The sequence below is a fragment of the Empidonax traillii genome, unplaced genomic scaffold, assembly GCF_003031625.1.
Source record: "Empidonax traillii isolate 1590-97213 ecotype Southwest subspecies unplaced genomic scaffold, ASM303162v1 scaffold25:size3598162, whole genome shotgun sequence".
In the NCBI taxonomy this organism is placed as follows: Eukaryota; Metazoa; Chordata; class Aves; order Passeriformes; family Tyrannidae; genus Empidonax; species Empidonax traillii.
The window spans coordinates 23,065-50,099 of NW_020955218.1; the positions used below are offsets into that span (position 1 = coordinate 23,065).

The following is a 27,035-nucleotide window of genomic DNA, read 5'->3' on the forward strand; positions in this document are numbered from 1 at the left end:
TTATCTTTTTGTTGTTAGCACTACTCACATTTAATTGGTTATTTTTATTATTTACATTCCTTTCTCATGGTCAGGACTGGCACCTCTAAGATCTATACGGCCCCTGCTTTTCTTCAGGGGAAAGGCCTCAGGGTGTCTAAATCAAATTCTTCTTCTTCTTCTGCATCCTTCAAAAGGGGCACGGCGGACTCGCCGCCTACCCTGACAGTATGGTTCAGCAATTGTTTCATGGTTTGTTTAAACATGGTAAGTTTTCCTAAATAACAAGGACCTCCTACAGGATTGCTGGGTATTCCTGGCCATGCTCTGTCTCCACATATCAAAAACATACCTTTAGGCAATGCCAGACCAACAGTGTTGTTTCCCCACACATCACTGTATCGGCATTCAAGTGGGCAATAGTCTGTGAGTTGAGTCCCTTTATAAGGTGCCAAATTAGGAGAAACAGTTTGTACTAAATGTAATCGAGTTAATCCATTCAGAAGTTTATCAGCTATTTCCTTGTTTCCTTTGAACATTACAGCACCAAATTTTGGCGCTAAGGATCCTAATAGATTTAATTCTTGGGGTTCTATGACTGTTTTATTCAGGGCCATTATGATTTGTCCTTGCCACCACGCAGTATAGTTAACGCCAGGGTGACGAGCCTGTGCATTATGATTAACTTGGGTGTCATTCCATGTTATCACTGTCTTATTGTTCACAAAACCTTTAAACCATTCGGGTGCAAAAGTCGGTACTCCTATTAAACAAGTTCTAAAGGGGTCTCCAGGGGTGGCCATAGATAGACAGCATGATTCCTGTCCTGTTTCATTTGCAATGGTTATCCATATGTTGCCTCTGGGTTCTATTTGAATCAGTTGTGCCTGAATGAGACATATCCATGTCCCTATGACTGCCAGGGATAACCATGTGGCTGTCTCCTTCTCCATAATGTCTTTTCACGCTCCCACCGATGATCGTGTTCTGTGTGACACCAAGGTACCACAATATGCTGTCCTCACTCAAGCTTTCCTACTTTGGCTTGCTGCAATAACTGTCACCTAAGGGTTTCAGTAATTATGCTAAAAATATAGATTAACTGTATGAGCTCCTCTAAACTTCCAATTAAATCAATTAAATCCTGTATTTCTCCTTGCCAGCCTAAAGCATCTCGGGCCCATCTACTATGGGTCCAACATCTATAGAAATTACCAAAGCATACTAAGCATGTTAAGTTGGAGCTTCCTTCTTGCTTTCTAACAACTCTCCATGTACGACATCTGCAGTTATGACAATCTACTCGTATCCATGGTCTGCATGTGTACCCGTGTTCTGGGCACAGTGACATGGCTCTCTGATCTAGCTGCCACACTTTAAGAACACTGCGTATGCTATGCAGTCCTGAAGCTGAACTGAATAAAAGTATTGGGAAAAGCTGTCGCCGACTCAATGCGTTACGCCATGTCGTTGTTCTTCCGCCAAGTGTAGCACACGGGCACAGGCTTCTATCATTTGTACAAGAGAAGTATTCTTGGGTAAGGAAACCAGTCTGTGCTGGCAATTTTTGTTAGCACTGAGCAGGGCTAAATCGAGTCCGACAGATCTTCCGACATCAGGAGTCAGATGTGGAGCTCTTTCAATAGCCTTTTGCAGACGATCAGTAAACTCCATATACGGTTCGTCTTCTCTGTGCTTTACCTCTGTATATGGAGGAACAGGTTGTTCCACTTGAGGCAGCTCTTTTATAACCTCTAAGGCCAGCTGTTGAGCCTGCTGCAGTATTTGAGGTTGTAAAGCTGCTTGTACTTGTGGTGTTGAAAATGGTCCTGTACCTAAAAGCTGCTTGACTGTAGCAACCAATAAGGGGTCACCGACTCCCCTTTCAGGATTTTTAACCTGTTGTCCCTCTACCTTTTAACGCCATCTGTCTTTAAACAGCAATTGCAGGGTAGGTGGAAAAAACATTTCCACCATGAGTCTGATATCAGATTGAGTTAACACTTGGTGTTTAAACACTTGCTCCAGCATATTTTGAACATAAGGATTATGTTCACCGTAGTCCATCACAGCTCAATGTGTATCTTTCATCATTTTCCAATCAAGAGGGACCCAAGTTCTTCTGCCTTGCTGGTTAGTAGTCACTGGCATGGACGTGATAGATTCTGGGAGAAACACTCCTTCAATTTGTGCATTTTCAAATACTCCTCTCCACCTTTGCCTGAGTGAAAAATCTGGGTCTGACGGAGGTGGTGGCAGTGGTGCAGGTGAGGTGCTAGGCTGGGGTCTCTCCTTCTGAATTGCCACTGGCGTGCTGTAGCTACCCGGTGGATCTGTTAGCCCGCACATTCCCCAACACCAATCTACCTTGGGGTCAGAGGGCGTAGGATATTTTTCTAACAATTCTTGATCCTCTGGTTATTTACTTAACACTTGCCGATATGCCTGCTCCTTTGTCAATGTTCCGTCCTCAATACACATATCCATCCAACGTACTGCCCACTTTTTTCTCACTTCCTTATCTTGCTCTGACAGATTCCGAGCTGTGTCTGCAGAGACGGCAATTTCTTGTCTTGCACTGCCATCTAGCAGCAGCTTGCTTACAATATCAGCCAGAGCGTCTAACGCTGAAGTAATAGTTTTAGACTTGCGATCATACGCCTTTCATACTGACACTTTGCTGTTTTACCCTCCATCTAAGTTCTTCATAGAGTCTAGCATTTCTTGTAACTTCTCATTATGATGCCTTATCTCATCTTTCAGATCATTATCATGAGGATCTGGATATAACTGCGATTGAGCTTCCTGGGTTCCTCTTAAATCATTATCTATATCCATACTCTCATCTGCTGGGAAAGGTACATCTCCTACATAAGACGTGCTATCCAGTAGCACAGAGGGGACGACAGAAGAGCCCCCCACCCAAAAGTCCCGTTCTCCATCTTCCACAGGCATAGAAACAAGTCCTGGTTTTCCTTCCTCTACAGTTTTCTCTATTTTTAATACCTTTCGCACTGCATCAGCCACCAGAGCCTCTCCATGAGCCCTTGATATTACATCAACACAAGCCTTCCAAGTCGTAGCTAACTTGGAAGCAGTTTTATCTCCTGTGGACACAGATTCCCACAGCTCCTGACCGAAAGCTTTCCATATATCTTGATCAAAGTCATTCTGTGGGTCTTTAAAGAATCCTCTGCATTTTCCTAACGATAACAACTCCTCCACTTCCTTCACTTTCCCCTCAACTTCGACCTTTTTTGCTAAATATAGCATACATTTGAACGTCGCTCGCTCAGCTGTGGATTCTGCATTTCCCATGCTGTCTGCTGAATATTTTTGCAAGCTTGCACACTCACCGCCTCTCTCTCTAGGCGCAACCTCTCTAGGCTTCCTGACGCTGCATTCTGCAGTTCCGTCAGCCAGCAGACACCTCACCTTTTCTTCCTGGCAGCAGTCTTTTGATCCGAATATGTGCCGTCAATCCTGGCCTCCTGTGTAATCGAACTCTGTCAGGAGCGGACCAGAAGAGGCCTACAGAGAGTGGAGAGAGATGCAAAAGAAATGGAAGGAAGGCTTAGAGATCTCTCTAGAAGACTTCTAGCAACTTCAACTGTGCAGAACTGCTTGGGAACCAGCTACAAGGCCGCAGCCTTGCAGCTTCAGCAGATTCCCCTGTCCGTGCACCCAGAACAGTCCTTCCATTATTCCCCTAGCTCTCCCTGCCCCCTAAGTGACCTGACATATCCCTTTAGCCTATCCCTCCAAGTTCCCATATCAGTAGCTCTCAGGATTTGATGATCCTAGCTGGGGTCCCACCTTATTCCCGAACTTTCTGTATTCCCCTGTATAAAAGCTGTCTTCTTGTTTCAATAAACGCCATTTTGTGGGTCATCTTCTGCGTGACTTGTCTCCCATACAAAATGTGCCACTGGGTCTTGTCGCGGGACCCCCGTAACCCGCAATAGAACTCCATTCCTCACACGAAATTCCTCACACGGGGCACCAGATGTTGTCTCATGCGAGCCTCAAGGGAAACTTCACACACACCAATATGATGTTTTAGAAGCTCCCACTTTATTGCAAATTATACTTTCTTTTATACAGTTTAATAATTACCATATATAGAATCATAGAATTATAGAATTGATTGGGTTGGAAAAGAGATGATGGAGAGCGGCTTGGCAAGCTCTTCTGCCAGCTCCCTCATTACCCTAGGATGGATCCCATCTGGTCCCATTGACTTGTGAGGATCCAGATGACTCAGTAAGTCACTGACTATTTCCTCCTGGAATACAAGGGGGCTATTTGGTTTCCTATCTCTGTATACCAGCTCCAGAGGCCAGTTGCCTTGAAGGCCACCTGTCTTACTGGTAAAAACTGAGGCAAAGTAGGTGTTAAGTACCTCAGCCTTCTCTTCATCTCTATTAACTATGTTTCCCTCCAAGTCCATCAAAGAATGGAGGTTTTCTTTGCTCCTCCTTCTGTTATTAATGTATTTATAGAAGGACTTTTTGTTATCCCTAACAGAAGTTGCCAATTTAACTTCAAATTGCACTTTTGCATCCCTGATTTTCTTTCTGCATGATCTAGCTGTTTTCCTGAATTCTTCGTAAGTAGTCAGCCCTTTCTTCCATAGCTGGTAAACTCTCTTTTTATCCCTGATTTCCTTCAGAATCTCCCTGTTTAACCAAGCTGGTTGTCTTCCCCGCTGGCTTGCCTTTTGGCACACTGGTACAGCCTGTTCCTGTGCTCTCAAAACTTCTGCTTGAAGCACATCCATCCCTCCTGAACCCCCTTGTTTTCAAGGGTTGTTTCCCAGGGTATGCTCCGGACTAGACTTCTGAATATGTCAAAATCTGCCCTCCGAAAGTCCAGCGTAGAGTTTTTATTGTTGGCTCGCCTTGAATCTCTGAGTATTGAAAATTCTATTATTTCGTGGTCACTATTTCCCAGGTGGCCTTCAACCACTACATCTCCCACCACCCCCTCTCTGTTTGTAAACAGCAGGTCTAGCGGGGCCTTACCCCTGGTAGGTTCATTTGCCAGTTGATGAAGGAAATTGTCCTCTATACACTCCAGAAAATTCCTAGACTGCCTCTTCTCTGCAGTATTGAGCTCCCAGTAGATATCCGGCACCCACAAGGACAAGGGCTGACGATTTCGAGACATCCACCAGCTGCTTGTAGAATGATTCATCCCCTTCGTCAACCTGGTAGGGCGGTCTGTAACAGACACCCATGATGATGTCGGCCTTGTTGGTCTTCCCCCTGATTCTGACCCACAGGCACTCAACCTTATCGTTGCTGACCTCAAGTTCAACAGAGTCAAGAGACTCTCTAACATATAAAGCCACCCCTCCACCTCTCTTACCCTGCCTGTTCTTTCTGACGAGCTTGTAGCCTTCCATAGCAGCACTCCAGTCATGCGAGTCATCCCACCACGTTTCTGTGATGGTAACTACATCATAGCCTTCCTGCTGCGCAATGGCTTCCAGCTCCTCTCGTTTGTTGCCCATACTGCGTGCATTAGTGTACTTGCATTTTAGGTAGGTTGCTGATTTCATTCTTAACTCAGGCTTTCCATCCTTAGGCTGATCACTGGAGAGCCCGGTTTCAACCCCTTCCCCCTTCAAACCTAGTTTAAAGCCCTCCTGATCAGCCTCGCTAACTTATGGGCTACAGTCCTCTTCCTAGAAAGATGAATCCCATCTGATTTTAAGAGACTAGGTACCATGGAGTTTGCCCCATGGTCAAAAAAACCAAAATTTTGATGGTGGCACCAATCCTTTAGCCATCTGTTGATGAGTTGGGCTTTTTTACTCCTCTCTTTATTTAACTCCTCATCCATCCCAGATAGTACAGGAACTGAGGCAAATATCACCTGAGCTCCTGTCCCTTGAACTGACCGACCCAGTGCTTTAAAGTCTTTTTTAATTATTTGTGACTATTTAACTTGCTATTGGTTACATACACAAACCACAAGTTGTTTACACAACTAAACTACATCATTATTGGTTAGCTACTATATCTTATTTTTCTAAATTCTTCTTCTTCTCTATCTGACCATAACACTCTATTTATATGCCTCTTGGCAGGTTTAACTCAGCCTCCCATCTGCAGCTGCTGTTTTTCTCCTTCCTCCAAATGTCCAGTCCTTATTGTATCATCAGAAACACTCAGTCCTTGAAACTTTCCTCAAATCCCCATCAGCTGGTCCACTCCTGTCCCATCGCAAAAAGTCTCTAATTCTCCTTCAGTCTCGTGCCCTTAGGTGGCATGTTGGCCCTGATGGCCTGAATCATCATGGGCCCATCGAACTAGGATCAATTCTCTCTTCTGCTACCAATCTAGGTCTACTTGTGACACCTCAACCTGTGCAGCTTGGTGTGCTTGTCTGTTTTTATCATGTTCTTCATTAGCTCGACCCTTGGGTACATGGGCATCTACGTGGCAGACTCTCACATTCAGTTTTTTCACTCTGGCAGTGATGTCCTGCTACAAATCAGCAGCCCAGATGGGTTTTCCTCTACGCATCCAGTTCATCTTCTTGCATTGGTCCAACTATCCCCCTAGGGCATTGGTTATCATCCACGAGTCAGTGCAGAGGTAGAACCTTGGCCATCCTTCTCATTCGGCTGATCTATCTCTGTAGTGTCTGTCTTTGTAGTCTCCGTAGAAAATGCATTCCTGGATTCTACTGTTTCTTCTATAGGTGGTAACACAGTACACAGCATGCCCACAAGTGTTTCTTGCATGTTTGGAAGCATCGCTGCTGCCAAGACATGAACATGTGATGCAGGAGCACCCTGGATTATCTTTCTCCACATAGGCATTGTGCAAGTGACACCCTCTGGTTCATCAACAACACCATCATATTGGGAGTCATCATACATAAGTTCCAACAATGCCAATTCTCTTAAGCACTGGATGTCTTCTTCTACCTTAGTCCACTTTCCCAGGGGGGGCACGTTAAATATTCTTTGAATGGATACTTTTCTTTCACACCTGTGACAAGCCTCGCCCAAAGACTGGTTTCGGGTTTCGCGTCTGCAACTAATTGATCAAGTTCGCGATTTCTGGCGAGGGATCCTAGTTGCTGTGCTTCGTGACCTGCCAATATGTGAGCTCTAACTCCACTGTCTCGGCATCGAAGCAACCACGATAGAATTCCTTCACCAGGCTGATGAGTGTAATCTTTTCGCAAGTCTTGGAGTTCTGCCAGGGTAATTGATCACAAAACTTCACTTTCCATTCTCGGGGGTTTTTGTTTTGGTTGAGTACTGGCACTGGTATCAGTATCGGACCCCTCCCCACACTATCATCTGACTTGCTTTGATCTCCCATTGGTTGTAGACTTGCGCTGTTGGGCATTGATACCCATCTCTTCTGTGTCACTAAAGGAGCAAGGAGTATCTCAGGTGGCGTAGTTCTGCTTCCAGTGGATATAGTAGAGGTGGTGTTGGTCCCAGGTGGCATGGTTTGAGTTTCTGCCTCAGCCTTAGCCTTCCGAGAGTAGTCAACAGCAGCTCGATAAGCACTCGCCAGGCCCCAGTACAAAGCAAAGAACTGCATATTTGGATCCTCATAAGAAAAACACCCTTCTGCTAAACAATGTGCCATCTCATCAGGACCAAACACTTGTTCTGGCATGAAGTCATAACTGATGGGAGGTGTGACACGTCCTACCAATTTGCCAAAATTCACCCACATTCCTTGCCATCCAGAGACTGGCTTTTTCAAGGCCCTTCCCAAAGTTCCAGTGAATCCTTTCAAGGTTCAGTGTTTCCTGCAACAAGGAAAGCAGTACCACACTACCTTTCCAATTTTAAATAACACTTTCATGGCCTTTATCAATAATAGCACCATTGCTAAACAATTTATGTGAGGATTGGGGCCAATTCTAATCCAAGGGACCTTGGCTACTAGGCCCTTGATGTCATAGGTGAGGAAAGGTAGAAACTGGTAGATTCCTTCTGGTTTCCTTCTTATAGGAAATCCATAGATCTATATAAAATTGGCTAGGATGATCAAAAAAATGAATAAAAAGGCCATGTTTATATATTCTTTCTCTTTGTTCCCAAACAATAAGTATGTTTATATAAACAAAAAACCTTCTTGGCAGCTGTCCCAGTAGTGTCCCAAAACAATGGCTATGTTTGTACCAAGTTGGCTCACTTCCCAGACTCTGCTCCCACAGCAATTATGGTAAACCAAAATAACCGGGCAGAAACACCAAAACAATAACATGTGGTGGTTTGGAGCTGCCTCCCTTCCAAGTCTCCAAACCCCACCGCAAGAGGTCCCTTCCTCCCCAAACCAAAAACCAAGGGAGAAGAGAAAAGACCAAGAGAACCAAAATAAGAGAGGGAGAGAGAAAGCAATATATACATTTAAATCTATATATAAATATATAAATATATTTACACTTACACAATCTGCTTACAAATAACTTTCAAACTTAAAGCAAAAACTTAAGCACCCACCCTAAAGCAAAAGCAACTTACAAATAAGTAAGACAACTTCAAAGAATAAGTAAAGCAAAGACTTCAGTAGCCGCCCTAAAGCAAAAGAACTAACAAAGGATAAGTCAAAATTTTAAAGTCCTATGGAGCAAAAGTAAAATTAGTGTATATGTGTAAAACAATCACTCACCCCACTGCGTCCTGAGAAGGTGACAGGAGAAAAGGTATCCTGTCGGTTACTTCTGCAGCGCTGATGGAACTTCTCCCCAGTTTTTTGCTTATACCTTTTTCTTTAGGCAGTTTTTGAGTGACTATAGTCAATAAACTAATTTGGGGATGATAGACAGATGAAATGCACCTAAGGGTCCACTTCCCGAGTTCTCAGGAGCCAGGATGTTCATGAGAAAAGGCTATGTTATCTCCGCATCACTCCTTTCTTCATTTTAATCCTTTTTATCAGTTTCTGGGAATGTTTCCCCAGATGCAAGGTTTTTCCAGGAAACCATCAGGAGCCTTTTTCTTTCGTGTGACCTTATCTATCACCTTACAGGGCCCATGGGCTTGTACATGTCAAGTTTGTTTTGGTGTCCTCCTGACATTCACTTATTCTGGTCTCCTACGTCAGAGGTCCCCAAGGGCTGGTCATAGCAGTGAAGATGTATGCAAAGAAGGCATCCAATAACTCTGCCTTCTCTGTGTCCTCTGTTACCAGGGTCCCCTTTCCTGTTACTAATGGGCCAACATTATTCTTAGTTTCCCTTTTGTTATTGATCTATTTTAAAAAGTTCTTTTTGTTACCCTTGGCATCCTTGGCCAGATTTAGTTCTAGATGGCCTTGGCCTTTCTAGTGTCATTTCTACTTCTTCTGACCAACTCTCTATATTGACTCTAAGTGGACTGAACTCGCTTCCATCTCCTGTGAAATTCTGCTTATATTTGAGCAATGACAGGAGTTCTTTATTCATCCACAGAGGTCTCTGGTGCCCTTGGCCTGATTTCTTTCTCATTGGGATGCATCATTCTTGAGCCTGGAGGAAGTCAGCTTTGAATACTGACCCACTCTCTTGAACCCTTCTTCCCTGCACAGCCCGCTCCCATGGGCTTTTTCCAAGAATATCTCTAAAGAGGCTAAAGTTAGCTCGCCCTTTGAAAGGTGAGTGACTCTGATGACTCTTTGGCTCTCCAGTTCACAAATCATCTTGTGGATGGGAATCATGAGTCTCAATTTGTTCAGTATTGTTGATGATGCACTGTCCTGGTTGCAACTGGTACTTGCTCTGTGATGGGATGACACACAGACCTGTGGCTTGATGGACAGAAATCGTTTTATTGCTAATGATCCAGGGTTTTCATGTCATTCACTCTCAAGTGGGAGTGGTTAATCTAAATAAGGCAGTCCATACATCAACCACTCTTACAGGCCGGCCGACTGCACAGACACCATGCACACAGACCCTGGAGTTTCAAGTTACCCTTATTTGCCCCTGCATGGTAAACTGCAAACCAAGAGCTCAACTCCATTCCATGGACAGTAAATTAAGGCTTTAGATAGATAGATAGATGTAATCATCACGAGATTCGCCACTTTAAGGGGAAGGGGTCAAAGCATACAGCCTTTAATAACGATCTTAAAACTATAACATTAAAACCATAACATTCTAAACAATACAGCCGATAAAAACAGAACTATAAAACATTAAAACTGTAAAAATTAATAAAAGATACTACGACAAGGATTAAAAACAATAAAAAAGAATCTGCTTACGAGTAGCTGTACAGGTCTTGCTCACAAACGTGTATGATATTGATGGAGGTGAAGAGTGCTCTAGATGCCATAGCCCGAGCTACTCTCTCTTGTCTGGATGATGATAGTCCCAGAGTCTGTAACAGATCAAAATTTTTATTATACCATTTTCCTCTTGCTCCAAGGGGAAAACCTACAAAGTGACTTTTTTGGTATTAGTTAGTTCTTGGATTTTTTTCTCATGATGCACAAAAAAAGCAGATAAAACTGTTTAGACAGAGTTTTATGCCTAAAACAGCAGGTATTTATTTATTTATTTAATGGCCAGGCAGCCTGCCAGCTAGCGCTGGGAAAACAGGCTCCACAATGATTGAATAGAACAAGCAATTTATACAGCTTCTGACAATGATTACAACATAATCATATGCATATTCATATTATTGTATCATTAGATTACAATATTCATAGCAGGTGGAGTCAGGGCGGAGTTTGAGGCATGGTCTCCATTTTGAGGAATATTTTAGTGGGAGTTCCTGTTTGCCTTCATCCTGGGGTTTCCTTTCTCAGTCCTCATCCTCGCGTAACCTCAGGGACCTTTCGGACTTTCTATTGTTCTGTGTTATTGTCCCAGGTTGGACTTGGCACCCAGCCAAGTGCCTGGACCCCGGGGACAAAACCTTCCCCCTCCCTTTCACTTTTTCCCAGCTGACCGAAAAAAACCCAAAAGAACCCAAACCAATAGGCCAAATTTAAGAAACTCTTCAATTATGGGTGCTAAACCTTGACAATTTTCTAGCTTCAAGAGGTATTGTTTTTGTCTTACTGGTGTTGCTCCTGGCTTGTGTTGACGGAGGGGCTCGGGTACATATGGGGCACAAAAAATTAAAAAAAAATCAAAACATCAAAACTCCAAGGTATCACTACATACATGTAAGACATAATAAGGGTTGAAATGCCTTTGAATCATTTCCCACAGCAGATGAAAGACTCTGAATAAAAGAGGATTCGAGACCTCTTGGAGCACTGCTTTGTCCAATCGTTGAACTGAGTTGGTTACATATGCAGAATCTGTAACAACATTAACTGCACAAGGAAAATGTTGAAACGCTACAGTAACTGTGCATAGTTCAACTACTTGAGGTGAACCATCCTGGGATTCAATGATGTGTCGCCACCGGTGACCATCGTATCCGGTCACAGCTGCTTTTTTCGTTTTTCCAGATCCATCTGTAAAGACAGGTGTACTGCTACAAAGAAGTTTCTGTCCCATAGAAACGTGATTGTAAAGCTTACACAAAGGATGAGATGGCAAATGGTAGCTGATAGTGCCTGTATAATTAGTTAATGCCACCTGCGAAGTGGAACTGTTAGCCAAACACCATTCAAAATAATCAAATTGCGCAGGTACCACTATGGCTTCAGGATCACGTGCCATAAGTTCTGTGCAGTGGGAATGTGCCTTAACAATTAGCTGTGCCAGGAGCTCTAACAAACCAGGAGCGGTCTTCTTGGAGCAAACTGACAAGAAAAGCCATTTCAGTACATGCAAGGGGTCCTCCTCTCTGGAGGCACAACTAAACCATACTGCTTTAAAGAAGCATGGGTGTCAGACTCCATGAGAAACAGCATTTCACTGGAAGCAGCTGCTAAAAGGATCTCATCCATATAGTGATGGCAGTATCCTTCAGGAGTTTATTGTGGGGATGGGGGCTTATAAGGCTTTTTGGGGGATTAAGAAAGAACCAATTACAGAGTCAGGGTACTACAGAAAAAAACCAATCAGGTAAAGAGTTAATAGCCAATAGAAAAGGGTTAACAAAGGCCAATGAGAAGGCCTCAGGATATCTTCCCAGGACATTCCTGCATAAGAGTTCTTTGCAGGGGGTGTCGGGAAGGAGAAGCAGTGACTTTGCAAAAATACAGAAAAGCCATTTTAAGATATGTTTAAACAACATTAAAAACTTCTGTTTCTATAACATTTGAGCTGTTTTCTTCTTTTCCTTCACCAGTCCATCTCTGACAGGACCTTACTAGTATGGATGGTATCCATCGTGGACCTGTTCCTTTGGAGACACAAGCGTGCTGTCGTGGTTTTGCTCTGGGTCAATCTGCTTTCACAACCCCCACACAATTACTATTAGTTGAGAGAAGGTTTACGCAGACAAAAGAGACAGGATTTGGGGAAAATAATATAAACATTTATTACTAACAAAATAAAAACTATTAAATAATTATATCTACAATAATTCTACTTAAGTAAAAGTGCTATGTATTTACAGAAATACTCCTCCCTCCTTTATATATCAGTCCAAGGAGGAGAAGTATTTTTTTTCTCCATTCTCGGAGTTCCAGCTCTCTCTCTAGTAACTCTCTTACTCTGGCCTCAAGTTTGGAAGTGGGTTCACCATCTCACTTCTTCGTGTTTTCTCCCTTGCTGCGCAGATAGGACCACAGTTGATTGCGTGATCTTCGTCTGGGGTTTCTTCTCCTTCTGCATGCTAAGGAAGGAAACCGTGAACGAGGCTGGGACCAAGATCGAGGTCGAAATCGTGGTCGAAACCACTTTATTGGTTTGCCTCTATAGTCTCTATAATCTATGTAAACTCTATCATTTGTGTTCCTATAGTCGTTTTCATATCTGAAATATTCATAGGGCCTCTCCATTGCTTCCTTAGGATGGGTAGGTCGGTGTTGGGCATCAGAGGACCTTTCCAAATTTTCTGCTATAGTCCTTATCCATGAACACATGGTGTCCACAGTTGGTTCATCCGTTTTTGGGTTGTATATTGATATTAAGCAGTTGAGGTATGATGCAGGGGCACCTCTAATCACTTGCCTCCACATTGGCTCTGTACATGAAATCTTCTCTGGTTCCAAACAGTCATAGTAATCTGAGTTGCAATAAATGAGTTCCAGCATAGCTAATTCTCGTAAGTATTGGACGCCTTCTTCTGCACTCGTCCACTTTTTTGGAGAACTCATTAGGTATTCTTTAAATGGGTATTTTTCCCTCACAGCATAGAGGATTCGGAGCCAGAGACTGAGATTGTATGTCTCTCTTGCGATTTCTTGTTCTATTTCACGGTCCTGAGCGAGGGATCTTAGTTGCTGTGCTTCTTGACCCTCTAACAAGTGGCTTCTGGCCCCATTATCCCAACATCGTACCAGCCAGGTGAGAATTTGTTCACCAGGCCGGTGGCTGTAATCCCGTCGTAGATCCCAGAGCTCTGCTGGGGTTTCTGTCCAAACAGTTAGTATTTTTAAACTTTTTTTTCCTTCACTTTCTTACGGAAGAGAAAGGGGGGCTTCAGTGCTACACTTGCCCCCCCCTACCCCGGCCCAAGCCGGGGGAGGAGGGAGTCTGGCCCTGCTCAGGCCCGCTGCTCTTCTACATGGCTGCTGCCCCTAATTTCAACTGCGCAACAAGTCTTCTCTTCCGTTTTCTTAAAGATGTAATTAGCAAAGGCGTCACTGAACTTTTTGATTGGCTTTTTGTCTGGAAATCACCTGGACAAAACCATCCTCAGCCCCAGGGATGGGCTGGTGGGCAAAACCACGACACGTGCCCTCTTCCCCAAACAATTAGGGGGACAGGACCGAGCCATTCTCCTGTCAGGATATCCTTGTATTTTACCTTAGCTTCCCCCGTTTTTAATTTTCCAGCTCCAAAATGATGTCCAACAGGCGAAACATCCTCATGCAGTCTATTTAAAAAATTGAGGACATACAATGCCTTGTTTAAACATCCTGAAGGAGAGATACCTACAGTTGTTTTTTCTTGTTTTTTCAGCATATCTTTTAAAGCAGAAATGTAAACTGGGTCATTATCTGTCTTTATTTGTTTTGGAATGCCCATTATGGCAAATGCTGAGGAAAAGCGTCTCTTGACATCTTTAGCTTTTTCTCCTGTATGTGCAGTGGCAACAATGAGTCCTGAACAGGTGTCCACTGATACATGTACATATTTCAATCTGCCAAATTGTGGCACATGTGTAACGTCTGATTGCCAGAGATCTAAGGGGCTAAGGCCTCTCGGATTAACTCCTTCAGATCTCACTGGAGTTCCCAGCTGGCAATCTGGACATACAGACACAGTGGCCTTGGCTTGAGAGCTAGACAACTGAAACATTTTTTGCAGTGATTTAGAATTTTGATGGAAAAAGTTATGAGAAATTTTTTCTTTCTCAAAATTGTTAGGTGTAGGTACTGAGTTAACTGGAAAAGCTGAATTTGCTGCTTTATCTGCCACAGTGTTCCCTTCTGTGAGTGGGCCTTGGAGGCATGTATGTGATCTAATGTGAGTGATATAGAAAGGATGTTTCCTCTGTTGGATTAATAGTAACAGTGTTTTAAACAGTGTAAACAACTTTTGATTGTTCAATTCCTTTAAGTAGCTATTTTCTATGCAACTTACAATTCCTACAATGTAGGCAGAATCTGATTTAAATTCAGAGGCTGTGGAAAAAGCAGGGATGCTCTTACCGTGGTTGAGAGTTCAACAATCTGAGATGAACCTTTGACTTGATGAACATCTGTTTTCCAGTCTCCTTTTTCAAACCAATCTACTACTGCATTCCTAGACTTCCCAGATCCATCAGTAAACACAGTCACAGATTTCTTCAAAGGGCTAGTAGAAAAGTTATTTCTCAGTCTGGGTTGGGAGATGGAAAGAAACAGCAGAAAAGGAATTGCTGGTAAATGGGTTATTAGTTTGCCTGTAAAATCTGACATAACCAGTTGAAAATCAAACAGATGTAAATCGTAATAACGCAATTGAGATTTGGACAATGGAACATAAAGAAAATCTGGGTCCTTCCCTGATTTGTACCCTGATCAGGTAAAGTAACAATTGTCTTTGAAAACTGGTGACTGAGACATACCCATTCCCACAAAAGAAATTTTTTGGTTTTTGAGTCCAATTGTCCTACTACAGCAAAAGGCTGTTTTGGTCCACGAAAGATTAACAATGCAGTAGGTAATCCTTCTACTCTCCTGTTTACCTGTTGTTCTGAAATTTTTTGATTGATCACTTCAATAATATTCTCTGCTCCTGGTGTAAAGTGCCGAGGAGAAGTAAGTTCTGCTTCTCCTTTAAGGAGCTGAAACAAAGGAGCTAAAAAATCTGTTGAGAAACCAAAAAAGGATCGTATCCAATTGAGATTTCCCAAGAGAGACTGCAAATCATTTAGTGTTTTTATTTTGGTGGACAAGGTTCCTGCTTGAGGCCTAAATGTTCTCTCATCTATTAGCAGGCCGAAGTACTTCCACGGGGAAATTTTTTGTTCTTTTTCTGGAACTATTTCTAACCCATGATTACCCAGGGTTTTTTTTCACAGACTCATGTACTAATGTCAATTTGTCAGTATTAGGGGCTGCAACTAGTATGTCATCCATGTAATGGAAAATGATAGTTTCAGGAAATTGAGATCAAACTGGCTCAATTATATTGGACACTACAGACTGACATATTGTGGGGCTACTTTTCATCCCCTGAGGTAACGTTAGACAACTTAGACGTTTGGAGGGTTTCGTTGCACTAATAACTGGAATGGAAAATGCAAATCTGTGTGTATCATTAGGATGGAGGTAGATATTTAAAAAACAGTCTTTAATATCTAAAATAATAAGTGGCCATTCTGCTGGGAGTATGGCAGGGGAGGGCAGCCCAGTTTGGAGGGCTCCCATCGTCTCTGTGATATTGTTGGCTTCTCTTAAATCATGCAATAACCTCCATTTTCCAGATGATTTTTTGATTGTGAAAATAGGAAAGCTCCATAGAGTGTGTGTGTGGACTAACCTCTTTTTGTCTAATTGTTCTTTTGCCAAATTATGAATTTGCCACAATTTCTCTCCTCTGAGGAGCCACTGGTTTATCCACACTGGTGTGTTTGATGTCCGTGTGAGAGGTGGTGCTTGTGGCCCTCCCTCATCACAAATTTGGAATTGATAAGATAATTCCCCACTGTGTTATTACATCTCTGCCTCACAAAGTGAGTGGAATGTCCAATTTAAAAGGCTTAGATGATGCTACCTTACCCTGTGGGCCTTGGACCAGAAGTGGTAAAATGCCCTGGACAGGAATTTTGGACCCTCCTACTCCCTGGATGTCGACAGCTGGTCTTGTACCCCAGATGCTGGGCCAATCTTTGGTAGAGATAATTGTCACATCTGCCCCCGTGTCCAGTAACCCAGACACTGATTTCTGTTGGCCTGAATTAGGAGAGAGAAGAGTACATTCTAGTACAGGTCTGTCAGCAGTAACCTTTTGAGCCCAATTAATGAGAATTCCCTGTTCATTTTAGGTCTCTTCCTCCATGGGTATGACCTGTGCTATTTGATCTTCTGGATTAATCACTGTGGGTACAAAGTTAGGTTTTATTACAACAGACACAACTTTAGGATCTTGAAGACTAATAACCATGGGTAACACAGTAATACCTAATGCAGTTGTAGAATCTGTTCCTGTGATAACACATTCACCTTTACAATCTGAGACCTGAGAAGAGGTAGAAGCCAATAACACAGTGCGATACTCTGCCTTTTCTACGGTTTGAGGATTTGAAGTTGCTAACTCCAATTTAAAGGCACCTGTTTGGGGTTTTTGTTGGGAACTGTTTGAGAGGGGTAGATTGGATTGCTGAGAAGAGCATTCTATGTCTACACGCTGCTCTAAGGGCTGGTTATTGCGTTTCCCGAATCCTGTGTTCTGTGAACAGGCCTGGGTGAGAGTGGGTTTCCCTTTTATTATGATTTTCAACCAGTCCCCATCCGGCCACTTCCCAGGTTCTGCCCCCTGACACGCCTCTTGGGAGTCGAGTCTGGGGGCATTCTTCATCTTTATCTTCCTCAGAGCACGTACTGTTCTTGGAGGTCTTCCAGAACTCTAGGCCTGAAGGTTGTTCTGTCTATGGCTATATCTTCTTGTGCAGATTTTAGGGTGTTCTTTACAATTCTACCTTGAAAATGAGACTAAACAGGTTAAGGGAATTTAGGGGAATTGATATGGGAATGGGTTACAGGGTTTGCTATGTGTATATACTGTGTTAAAGGGTAAGGGATAATGTGCTGTTACTTTAAAATCTACATTTACTATAGAACTACTTCTAAAATCTACAAAATTAAAAAATCAAAACTCCAAGGTATCAGTCCCCCCTTTAGAGACTGGATAAAACTTAAAGATTTTGTCTGATCTCTACTACTTGCATCTAATCTTTTTCCAAAGAGATGACCAACATCTACAACATTGGTTCATGCAATGAGCTGTTATACAAACACTAATTTTGTATATTACTAATAGAAACAGTGTTTTATTCAGGTCCAGTTCGGTAACCATGAAGTAAGTTTGTGGAGAATGTCTCCCAAATCCAGGCATTGTCCAGAGATACCTGATGTAGAATTTTGGTTTTGTTCCAAATTGCAGCCAAATTAATTCTTCCACTTTGGTCTGTGTAAGAACAGCAACTGGTGTTAATGACTTTACACACACCTCCCTGAGAGACTAGCAAGATGTTAAGAGCCAGTCGGTTTTGTAGTACTACATGAGACAGACTATGAACCTCCTCTTGTGAAGCTGAAATTGCATCTGAAGCCTGATCTTGAATATTTTCAATAACAGCTGAGATGTTAACAATTGCTTTTTCCAATTCACTCACACCTAGAGATGGGATCATGGCTCTGACTATACTGTGAAAGAGCGTGGGGCGCTCAACAAGGGGATTGCTTGTCCTTTTTATTCTTTTTGGATAAGTTCTTTCCCATTTCTCTTGTTCATCAATTTGGTCAAAGATTGTTATGCTTGGGTTTACAGCTCCTAGGGCACAGGCACAATGTCTTAGGTTGGACTTGGCTCCCAGCCAAGTACTTGGATCCCAGGGACAAAACCTTCTCCCTTCCTCTCCTTCTCTCCCAGTTGACCAAAAAGCTAACAGAAAAGAAATCAGAAGAACCCAAACCAAACGGAATTCAAGTGAAACATTTATATATAGAGAGAGAATTATATACACTATTACACCCACAGGGAACCCCACAAAAGGGAAAAGGGAAGGGAAAGGGAAAAGGGAAAAAGGCAGGGATACAAAGCAAATACTTCCCTCAAGAGAAACAGCGAACCACACCACACAACCGCCAGCACTGTCTGCCTCTTAAGGCCAAGTAGGTGTACCAGGCCTCACTCGCTTGCCCGGACAGAGCGTCAGCAAAGCTACCTTTGCCTTCGGTCCACTGGAAGAAAGAGAGTAAGAGCTTCCTCTGTCTTCTTATTTATACTCTTGCTTACGTAAAAATCATACGGAATACTGGGAACATGGCCTTGGTTCCTTGGTTATAACCTGGTCACCAAGGAAGGCCTAGACTCAAAACCACTACACCCAATCTTTATCAAGGGGCAAAACTTTCCAAGCCTCTTTTCCACAGATCCAGTACCACCCTGAACCATGGGGAGGAATTAATCTCATGAGGACCTGTGCCAACTTTACAACTTCTGTGTTTACCTCTTCTTTAGATAAATCTTTATCACAGTAGAGAGGGAGAATGATTTTTCCTGTAGTATTAACAACCATGCCGGGGACAGTATAATTTTCCTGATCAGGCGTTACATGACTCAGGGCTACTGGATAGTAGGCCTCAGTAATCAGCTTCCAGGTCCCTGAGAGTTCTAACATAGACTTACCAAAGTTTGCTTCGTTTAGTAAAATGCCAGTAAGAGGCCAGCTGCCATCTTTACCATTGATTGCTGGTATTTGGGTACAAATCCAGCAGTCATCTTTGCAGAGGATTTTAGATACATTTTGGACTATGACCGCATGTAATTTTGGATCCCAAACTCGATTCATAGTTACCAACTGTAGAGATAACATGTACAGTAGAATCAGTCTATGCCACATCTTCTTTGTCTGAGTCAGGTCCTGCTTTGCTGATTGTTTCAGGAATTGAAGCTTTCTTAACTCTGGAGTAATGAACTTCCAGTTCTTTTGCCAGCTGGTTTCTGAATATTGTTGGGCTATTTTTATGGCCTTGCAGTAGGACCGCCCAGGTTAGTTGAGTTCTTCTCCCTGTCTCAGGATTTTCTCGTTCAAAAGCAAAAAGCTCTTGGCTGTTCTTATGCACAGGAATGCAGAAAAAGGCATCCTTTAGATCAAGTACAGTAAACCACCCTAATTCCTCTGTTAATGTGGTTAACAAGGTATAGGGGTTTGCTACTACAGGGTATATATCCTCAGTTATTCTGCTGATTGCCCTGAGATCTTGGACTAACTGATAGCTTTTACCATCAGCTTTCTTTACTGGAAAGATGCGGGTGTTATATTTGGACTCACATTCTACTAATAGGTCAAATTTAAGAAACTCTTCAATTATGGGTGCTAAACCTTGACAATTTTCTAGCTTCAAGAGGTACTGTGTTGCTCCTGGCTTGTGTTGACGGAGGGGCTCGGGTAAATATGTACATGATCTATAAGATCTCCAATATGTCTGCTTTATTAAAAGAGTTTTGACCTTTTATAGTTTCTCTATGCAAGGTCTTGTGATGAGATGCACACAATTGGTTACCAGTTACTGTCCAGATGTAAACATACATTACAAATACACTTATAATTGGTTTATAACAGGTATCTAGTCAGAATGAGATAATTTTTTACTTTATCAAACCCCACCTTCTTCTTGGCACAAAGTTCCTTTTGTTCTAGCTAGGAGACTCGCAGCCATCTTGGCACTTACAATTTATAATATCTATAAAGCTATATTAAAGTTTATAAAGCTACAGAATTCAGTGTAAATTGCTCATGTATCCATCATGTTCCTTCCACACTCTGACAGTACCCACAGAGCAACATTGAGTTGCTCGTATGTGAACAGTTCAAAAGGCTTAGTTTGACTTGGTAGTCCCAATGATGGAGCTGACATTAAAGATTTTTTTGGCTGTTTAAACGCAGCTCTGGTCTCATCTGTTCATGTCACAACTCCTTCCTTGGCCTCTTTTAGTGCTCCATATAGGGGTTTGTCTAGTAACCCATAGTTAACTAGTCTGAATCTACACTCTTTTAGTTTAAAACTATTATCCCTTCTCCTAACACTACAGGACCTGTTAAAAAGTCTGCCCCCATCTTTCTTAACTTCCCATTAGGTATTGAAGGCTGAGTTGTTGAACACTGGGACCTGCTGCTCAGTCAGGTCTCAGTCCACCTCACTGTCCACTCATCTAAACCACACTTCCTGAGTTTGCCTATGAGGATGTGTGAGAGGCAGTGTCAAAAGCCTTGCTGAAGTTGAATTAGACAATATCCCTGGCTCTCCCTTCATCCATCCAATCAGGTTGGTCAGTTTCAGTGAATCCATACTGACTACTCCTGATCACCTGTCCCAGGTTGGACTTGGCTCCCAGCCAAGTCCCTGGACCCCGGGGACAAAGCCTTCCCCCTCCCTTTCACTTTCTCCCAGCCGACCGAAAAAAACCAAAAGAACCCAAACCGAATAAATTTTAAATGAAAGATTTATATATATATATATATAAAACTATATACACACTACCAACCAAAGGGAACTCCCCAAAAGGGAAAGGGAAGGGAAAGGGAAAAGGGAAAAAAGGGATAAAAAGGGACACAAAAGGGACAAAAAGGGACAAAAAGTTAAATACTCCCCTCGAGAGGAAGCGAGCCACACTACACAGCTTCCAGCACTGTCCGCCTCTCAAGGCCAACCAGACACGCCAGGCCTCACTCCCTCACCCGGGCAGAGCGATAGTAGAGTTACCTCCACCTTGGGTCCGCCAGAAGAAAGAGAGCGAGAGCTTCCTCTCTCTCCTTATTTATACTCTTGCTTACGTAAAATCGTATGGAATACTGGGAACATGACCTTGGTTCCTTGGTTACAACCTGATCACCAAGGAAGGCCTAGATTCAAAACCACTGCATCACCTCTCTTCCACATGGGTAGAGATGGCCTCCAGAATGAGGCGCTCTATCACCTCCCCAGGGATTGAGGTGAGGCTAACTGGCCAATTGTTCCCTTGGTCCTCCTTCTTGCCCTTTTTGAAGACTGGAGTGGCATTTGCTTTCTTTCCAGTCCAGGCACCTCTCTTGACCTCCATGGTCTCTCAAAGATGATCATGAGTGGCCAGCTCTCTCAGCACTTGTGGATGCTTCCTGTCAGGGCCTGTCATGCCCCTGAAGAGGGGCAGAAAAGATTATTTTCAGTCCAACCTGTATTAATTTATAATTTTGGCTACCAGAGTCCCCTAGGAGATCAAAGCCTTTTAATGTCTGCACCAGTCTGTTGGCATGCCAGCTAATGAGACCCTTCACTTAGCAGATTCTCTGAGATGGACTAGACATTTGATACCTTTTCATAGAAAGACTGCACTGAATAGCAGTAGAAAAACCCCTCAGCAGGTTTTTCTTAAGGGTTATTTCGCTGGCAGCAAAATTGTCAGCACCTAGAAACAGACTCTAATAGTTCACGAAATAACACCTTTATTAATACAAGGTGTTATTTTGTGACAACTTACAGGGTTTGCATAGTCAGTGACAACGTTTAACTGTCAAAGTTATACTAAAACCATGTAGCAACAAGAAGAAGGCTGGGCATGAGCACACGCTCTAAGACAAAGCAACTTACAAAGAATCTTAATTCTGAAAAACGTAAGCAACTCTTAAAGTCACTCACAAAGTGCACAATCTAAAATAACTTACTAATAACTTTCAAACTTAAAGCAAAAACTTAAGCACCCACCCTAAAGCAAAAGCAACTTACAAATAAGTAAGACAACTTCAAAGAATAAGTAAAGCAAAGACTTCAGTACCCGCCCTAAAGCAAAAGAACTAACAAAGGATAAGTCAAAATTTTAAAGTACTATGGAGCAAAAGTAAAATTAGTGTATATGTGTAAAACAATCACTCACCCCACTGCGTCCTGAGAAGGTGACAGGAGAAAAGGTATCCTGTCAGTTACTTCTGCAGCGCTGATGGAACTTCTCCCCAGTTTTTTGCTTATGTCAAATCTCTTCTTATACCTTTTTCTTTAGGCAGTTTTTGAGTGACTATAGTCAATAAACTAATTTGGGGATGATAGACAGATGAAATGCACCTAAGGGTCCACTTCCCGAGTTCCCAACAGCCAGGATGTTCATGAGAAAAGGCTGTGTTATCTCTGTATCACTCCTTTCTTCATTTTAATCCTTTTTATCAGTTTCTGGGAATGTCTCCCCAGGTGCAAGGGTTTTCCAGGAAACCATCAGGAGCCTTTTTCTTTCTTTTGTGTGACCTTATCTATCACCTTACAGGGCCCATGGGCTTGTACATGTCAACTTTGTTTTGGTGCTCTCTGGCCCAGTCTTCCTTGATCAAGGGAAGGTCCTGGGCCAACTAAACAGCTTTGAGTTCTGCAAATGGATTCTATTCACCTTCTCCTTCAGTAGCTTCTGCCACTTGTCGGGTGGGATTCCAGACAGCTGCCTTCCACTTTTGGTTCCACCCTACAATACAACAAGAACCATCACTGAAAAGGCCGTAACCCTTTTCTTCTTTGGGTAACTGATTGTATGGTGGAGTTTCTTCAGCTCGATTCACTTGCTCTTCTCCTCATCTGCTAGACTGAAGTTCCCACCTTCAGGCCAGTTTGTTATAATCTCTAAAATTCCAGGGAGATTCAAGTTTCTGATTCAGACATGTTGTGTAATCAAAGCAATCCACTTGCTCCATGTAGCATCAGTGGCATGATGCATAGAGGGCACTTTCCCTTGAACATCCAGCTCAGCACTGGTAGCCAGGGTGCCAAAAGAAGTTGTGCTTCTGTGTCAGTCACCTCTGAGGCTGCTTGTATGCCTTCGTAGGCTGCTAGGATTTCTTTCTCCAGGGGGGTGTATTTGGCTTCAGATCCTCTGTAGCTTCAGCTCCAGAAATCCAGTGGTCAACCTCGGGTCTCACCAGGCACCTTTTGCCAGAGGTTTCAAGAAGGACTATTATCTCCATATATCTGCAGAATAGAATACATTCTTCATGTCTGGTCCTGTCTGGACTGGTCCAAGAGCCACGGCGTGTGCAATCTGCTGCTTAATCTGTTTAAAAGCTTGATGCTTTTCAGGATCCTCTTGAAAATTATTCTTTTTACGGGTCACAAAGTAAAGAGGGCTCACAATTTGGCTGTATTCAGGGATATGCATCCTGCAAAAGCCTATGGCCCCCCTGTGTCTCTTTCTTGTTGGTCAGTGGAGCCATTGCTACAATCTTGTTGATGACTTTTGTTGGAATCTGATGACATCCATCTTGCCATTTCACCCCTAGGAACTGGATCTCTCTGGCAGGTCCTTTGACCTTACTCTTCTTGATGGCAAAACCAGCTTTGAGGAGAATTTGGATGATTTTCTTTCCTTTCTCAAAAACTTCTTTTGCTGTGTCCCCCCATACAATAGTGTCATCCATATATTGTATGTGTTCTGGGGCCTCACACTTCTCCAGTGCAGCCTGGATCAGTCCACGGCAGATGGTGCGACTGTTTTTCCACTCCTGGGGCAGTCGGTTTCAGGTGTACTGCACGCCCCTCCACGGGAAGGCAAACTGAGGCCTACTTTCTGTTGCTAAGGGAATGGAGAAGAACTCATTTGCAATGTCAGTAGTGGCATACCAACTCGCTGCCTTGGACTCCAGCTTCTACTGGAGCTCCAACATGTCTGGCACAGTCGCACTCAACGGAGGTGTGACTTCATTCAACCCACCATAGTCCACAGTCAATCTCCATTCTCCATCAGACTTACGTACAGGCCAGATGGGGCTGTTGAAGGGTTAGTGAGTTTTACTAACCACCCCTTGGCTCACTAACTTCTGAATCATCTTATGGATGGGGATCGCAGCATCTTGATTTGTTCCGTGCCGTTGCAGTGGTAATCGGCACTCGCTGGTCTTCGACTCGCAGTAATCCCTCAATGGAAGGATCTTCTGAAAGGCCAGGCAGGGTAGATAACTGTTTGGATTTCTCTGCAGTCACTGTGGCTACACCAAAAGCCTATTGATACCCCTTTGCATCTTTGAAGTATCCTCTTCTGAGATAATCAATGCCGAGAATGCAAGGGGCTTCTGGGCCCGTCACAATGGGATGCCTTTCCCACTGGTCTCTTGTCAAACTCACTTCAGCCTCTATCACTGGTAATTTTTGCTGTCACTCCAGAAATCCAGATAGGTTCTGTGCTCTAATGCCCTGATGGCACCACTGTGCACCAGTATCTACTAAAGCTTAACCAATACAACTATCAAACCAATACATCACCCTTCCAATTTTAAATAATAATAGCACTGTTGTTAAAGAATTGAGGTAAGGATTGTAGATAATTTTAGGGGCCTACGTTACTAGGCCTTTGATGTCAAAATTAAGGAGAGAAAGAAATTCGTATAAACCATCTGGGCAATCTCTCAAAGGGTACCCCAAAGCAGGGATAGAAATTGCTGAAATGACAAAAAGAATGAGTAGAAGAGCCATGTTTACATATTCTCTCTCTGTGTTCCCAAACAAAAGGTATGTTTATGTAAACAAACTTCTCTTGGAAGCTCTCCTGGTGGCATTCCAAAACAATCAAGATTAAACCGAGCAGAAACACCAAAACAACTGTGATCGGTTAGACTTGGCTCTCCTGCCAAGTGCTCAAGACCACAGCAAAGGGCCTACACCACCCACACCCCCCCCGCCCTTTTATGAACACAGGGGAAGGAAAGGGAAGGAAAAAAGCTACCAAAAAATGAAATAACAAAACCAAAGCTGTGTATATATATTTTACACTAATATACAGTTACAAAAACCATATACATATAAGAAAGAGAACTCCGACACCCCAAAACCAGAAAAACAGATATACACAGCCAATAAGGGATTAGCTAACAAAATCTTAATACTTTCCTTAAGAAGGCAGAGACGTCTTGGCCCACACCACCAGATCTCTCCTCTCAAATTAGGAAAAAGCAGCAGCCTCTCAAAAAACCCACAGGACTACACCCCTACACAAGGAACCCAGCCACAAGGAGGTTGCTTGCTTCCTCTAACTCTGCTGGAAGAGATCTCACCTTAACTTCCTCCCCCCCCCATTTATATTTCTCCTTACGTAATGAATAAAATGGAATGTGGGATATGAGTACTTCCTTCATTTCAACCTGGTTGCCAGGAAGAGATCTAAAGCAAACCAGTACAGTAAATTAGACTGTCGTGAATGGTAGGTTATGACAGAATCTGAATAATTAAAATCACATCCTGTAATTTTAGTAAAAGTACAAACACAGAATTTGAGTGATTTGATGTCTCCCCAGTTGGCATCATCTGTAAATACAAAATCACAAAGGGTTTGTATACAAACACATCCATTTCCAACATATACAAGTACAGTTTCAGGAGTTTAATCAGGATGTGTTTCAAAATTACAAACATTTTGTACAGTATCTAGTAAAACATCTTGGGCTGTAATGGTATTACTTTCCCAGACAAATGTTTGCTGCGGGCATTCAAGCGAGCGGGAAAGAACAACACATCTATAAGATGCAAATTTAAATCTGCCTTATTATCCGAAGGCTACACGATATATAATCTTTTGAGTCCTGGACATGCGATCACGAGCACAGCATGCTATTATGATTGGTCAGCATACATTGTTCACACGCCTCAGGCAGTCCATCGATTGGTGGTCTTAAAGCCCACATTCCTGGATAAAGTTCCTGTTATCGCTGTTTTTCACATCCTCCTTTCTGCTGACCTCTGCATTCTTGTAACCGTAAACTTGTTCTTGTTTGTCTAACCGTCAGCTCCTGACCTTTTCAGAACTCAGCATATTCGTGTAAAACTGCTAAGGCCCCAACAAATGTTCATGTGTTGTTCCCGTACAACACAAGCATCAACAACCCAACTTTGTGATATCCCCTGCCCTCTTGATTGTCCCCCTCCCCATCCATGCTCAAGCCTGTTCAGCAACTTTGTGAAGTGGCAGTCCCACGCCCACTTTTTACTTTTATTTAGTTCCTTTCCATTGGTGTTTAAACCTCAACTATTCATTTCTTTAACTCTTATCAAAGCATGCATTATAGCAACACTTTTGTAGGGATGTATATTATATATGTTACATATCTTTACATATACATATGTATATATAAAGTGTATCTAGGTACAAATAAAAACTACAGACGTTTTTACACCTCTTGATATATATATTTTGCTCTCTACATCAGTAGATATACAGATGAAGATATAGATAGATATATAGATATAGATATAAATGATGAGATAGAGATAGAGACAGAGAGACAGAGACAGAGACAGAGAGAGAGAGAGATAGAGATAGAGACAGAGACAGAGACAGAGATAGAGATAGAGATAGAGATAGAGATAGAGATAGAGATAGAGATAGAGATAGAGATAGAGATAGAGATAGAGGTATGTAGTGCTCTGGTCAGAGGCCCATCTGATGGTATATCATCTCAGCATCAGACAAAACATAAGATTTTATAAGTTGCTATTACCTTTTATGCGTTATGATTTCTGTTGTGTTAGTCTTAGTGCCTTTCTTATTGTGATCTAAAAAGAATCATATTTGTCCTGGGGCAAAACACTCCACGTAATTTACCAAAACAGAAGAATCAATAGACATGGGGAGATGATGAAAAAGACGTTTTTGAGCAGTCTAAACAAAATGTCTCCTATGTTATTGTGTTAGGTCCCAGTCAACCCTGCAAACCTTTGCTAGACCTAGTATCAGGTGATGATATGGCACCTTGGAGTCTGCAGCAAAGAGGGAAGGGGGGCAATACAAGAGGAGAGTTGTCATGGTCAAGGCGGGACAGACGACACAAACCCTCATGGAATCAGAAACTGGAACCCTTTATTGCACGC

General features: G+C 42.7%; 1 long non-coding RNA gene across 1 annotated transcript in view; it reads left to right on the forward strand.

Moving 5' to 3' along the window:
* LOC114068777 overlaps nucleotides 1-12,176 on the forward strand; it is a 20,676-nt gene extending 8,500 nt beyond the window's left edge. Inside the window, exons 2-3 of the long non-coding RNA XR_003573668.1 lie at nucleotides 440-447; nucleotides 12,054-12,176. This is a non-coding gene — a long non-coding RNA (uncharacterized LOC114068777). The remainder of the gene's footprint in view (nucleotides 1-439; nucleotides 448-12,053) is intronic.
* Nucleotides 12,177-27,035: the final 14,859 nt, after the last annotated feature.